Below are 3,698 nucleotides of genomic sequence, written 5' to 3'. Positions count from 1 at the left end.
AGAGAGAGAGAGAGAGAGAGAGAGAGAGAGAGAGAGCAAGAGCACAGATGTGCTACTCTCCAGTGACATTGTCTTTTTCCCCAAACCGTGGTATGCCTGTGTGGCTATGAAATCAAGCTGAACTAATATCAGTCCAGAAGGGTCATTTTTTTGAGGAAAATAGCAGATAGATTACAATACCATTCTGAGGGGTTTGATTGATCCGTTTGTTTCCTCATTCGATTACTCAAGGCATGAAATTCATTGAAGAAATTTTTATGCTTTTTCAGGGATGTAGTTCCCCTTCTTGTGTTGGAGTTTTCCATTTATTACTCTTTGAAGGGCTGGATTTGTGGAAATATTTTTTTTGTGTTAGTGAAACTTTTCTTTCTGGGTGTAATTTCTCAATTAAATGTTTGGTGATTTGTTTTTTAAATGTAGGAAAGATAATTTGCCTAAAGTGAGTTGTTTGTTTATTTCCAGAGAAAGATCTCATATTACACTTGCTTCTAAAATTACATGCCAGAACTTTGAAACCCACATCTCTTCCACTTCAAAGGCCTTTTTTTTTTGCAACCCTCTGGAAGCCTGCTTCTTCTCAGACCTGTTCTTTCACCTGGAACTAAGATTCTTATTAAGGAACTGACTGACCCACCATTGGAAAACATCTCTCTCTAGGGCGTAACTTGGCACTTAGATACATGTGCAGAGCAACAGGATGTGACAATTTAGGACATGAAAACAATGGTATACATTGTCCTACAAAAGAGTTTGACATGATAGAAGGAGTGGGAAGGCCAAATGTAATTTTCCAAGGCCACCTGTTCTTTAAAGACTCAACACAGATTCTCTCAAAATACTGCTAGCAGGCTTACTTAAAGCAAGCAAGCAAGATTCATGATTTTCTTTATTTGCGAACTTAGTAAGTGGGAGTAATTTTCCTTTTTAAATTTGTAGCAGAATGGGCTCAAGTGAGACAGACTAAAGTTGAAGACTGCAAGTTCAGTGGGACAGCTTGTTATTTGGGGTTTGAATTCTCCAATGATTCTGAGAGCATCCAAGTCATAAGTGGAGAATGGCAAGTCATGGAGAAAGCTACCAAATGGATGGTAGGAATCCAAAGAAGTTTGGAAGTGTTCTGGTAAAGAATTCATTGCTAGCTGGGCGGTGGTGGCGCATGCCTTTAATCCCAGCACTTGGGAGGCAGAGGCAGGCGGATTTCTGAGTTCGAGGCCAGCCTGGTCTACAGAGTGAGTAGGACAGCCAGGCTATACAGAGAGAAAAACAAGAACAAACAAACCAAAAAAAAAAACCAAAAAAAAAAAAAAAAAAGAATTCATTGCTAGCTCCCGTGTCTCACTCTGAACCCTTTTTTTACTTAGATATTTTCTTTATTTACATGTCATATGATTTCTCCTTTCCCAGTTTCCCCTCCCCCCCCAAAAAAGCCAAAAAACAACAAGAACAAACCACTGTTACCTTCCCGCTCCCCGTGCTCACCATTCTACCCTCTCCCACTTATTGGCCCTGGCATTTCCCTACACTGGGGCACAGAACCTTCACAGGACCGAGGTCCTCTCCTCCCATTGATGACCGACTTTGCAATCCTCTACTATACATATGCTGCCAGAGCAATCAGTCCCACCATATGTACTCCTTAGTTGGTGGTTTAGTCCCTGGGAACTCTGAGGGCACTAGTTCATATTGTTGTTCGTCTACTAAGGGGCTGCAAACCCTTCAGCTCCTTTTGTCCTTTCTCTGACTCCTTCACTGGGGACCCTGTACTCAGTTCAATGGATGGCTGTGAGCCTCTACTTCTGAATCCTTTTGACCCATCAGAAGCAAAGCCTCTGCTCAGGGCTTTCCCTAGCTCCATCTCCTTCTGTACCCTATGTCAAGCACCTGCCCTCACTTCTTTAAATTTTCAGTTTGTCTTTACCTCTCTATTGGTTCTAAGGCATAACTGTTTTTCTCTCTTTATTTGGGTCCTTTTTCATATGTAGTATACCTGTTAGTAAGCTTAGATTTTTACCTTGTGTTTTCAATGTCTATGGGATGAGAGGTGAAAATCTCCCAAACTCTGCCAGCCATGTTTTCCGAGTTTCTTCACTTTCTTTCTTATTCTCCTTTTAATGTTTTCATCTCTATCACTTCATCCCCCCATGTGTCTTAGGAAAATTATAGGGGGTACCATCTTAAATTCTCACATTTTTGCTCCATTGTCCCTTTTTATTATTTTCCTTTCCCAGAGTGATTTTCCAGTTCTGGTTTTTCTTCTCACCACTATCTCTCTTTCTGTAATGGTGACATTGGGCACACTTACCTAATTCAAGAATAGGGATGTTATTCTTGTCACACCTAGCATCCTTTTGCTGACTAACTCCTACAGCAAATCTCTATGCTCAGAATGCTTCAAACAGAAATGCAACTTCATCTTCAAACTCTCTCAGGTTCTAGTCTTCCCGTTTCAACTGATCGCTTGCTACTCTCTTCATAGCTTGAGTCCATCACCATTCTGTCGCTCTTGGTGCACTTTTTTTTCTTTTTTTTTAATTAGATTTCTTAAATTTACATTTCAATTTTTATCCTCTTTCCTCATTTCCCCTCCAACCCTGTGTTCAGTCCAATGGATGGCTGTGAGCATTCTCCTCTGTATTTGTCAGACTCTGGCTGAGCATCTCAGGAGACAGTTATATCAGGCTCCTGTTAGGGTGCACTTCTTGGCATCCACAATAGTGTCTGGGTTTGGTGACTGTATATGGGATGGATTCCCAGGTGGGACAGTCACTGGGTGGCCTTCCCTTCAGTTTCTGCTCCAAACTTTGTCTCAGTATCTCCTCCAATGGGTATTTTGGTCCCCTTTCTAAGAAGGGCCGAAGTATCCACACTGTGTTCTCCTTCTTCTTGAGCTTTATGTGGTCTGTGAATTGTATCTTGTGTATTCCGAACTTCTGGGCTAATATCCAATTATCAGTGAGTGCTTACCATGTGTGTTGTTTTGTGATTGGGTTACCTCATTCAGTATATCTTCTAGTTCCATCCATTTGCCTAAGAACTTCATGAATTCACCATTTTTAATTGCTGAGTAGTACTCCATTGTGTAAATGTACCACATTTCTGTATCCACTCCTTTTTTGAAGGACATCTGGTTTTTTTTCCAGCTTCTGGCTATTATAAATAAGGCTGCTATGAACATAGTGGAGCATGTGTCCTTATTATATGTTGGAACATCTTCTGGGTATATGCCCAGGAGAGGTATAGCTGGGTCCTCTGTTAGTACTATGTTCTCTTGGTGCATTCTTTGTTTTTAAAGATTTAATTATTTTTATTTATATGAGTACACTGCAGCTGTCTTCAGACACATACTCGAAGAGTGCATCAGATCCCATTACAGATGGTTGTGAGCCACCATGTGGTTGCTGGGAATTGATCTCAGGACCTCTGGAAGAGCAGTCCTTAACTGCTGAGCCATCTCTCCAGCCCCTCTTGGTGCATTCTTTACTAAGGTTGGTGCTCTTGTACAAGATGTCGGCATGAGCTTTCTGCCTTGCCTATGTTTCTTTCTGTATTTTTCTCTGTTACCAAATTAGATTCTTACATTTCCCCCAAGCACAAATTTCATTACAGCTTCCCTATATACTGGGTATAATTAAAAAAGTACTGTAACTCGGCACTGAATAGTCTTTATGGCTGAAGTAGGAGAGCACAATAACTTCCTA

The sequence above is a fragment of the Mastomys coucha genome, unplaced genomic scaffold (assembly GCF_008632895.1).
Source record: "Mastomys coucha isolate ucsf_1 unplaced genomic scaffold, UCSF_Mcou_1 pScaffold15, whole genome shotgun sequence".
Taxonomy (NCBI): domain Eukaryota; kingdom Metazoa; phylum Chordata; class Mammalia; order Rodentia; family Muridae; genus Mastomys; species Mastomys coucha.
The sequence above is the reverse complement of the archived record's forward strand: the minus strand, read 5'-3'. Positions refer to the sequence as shown.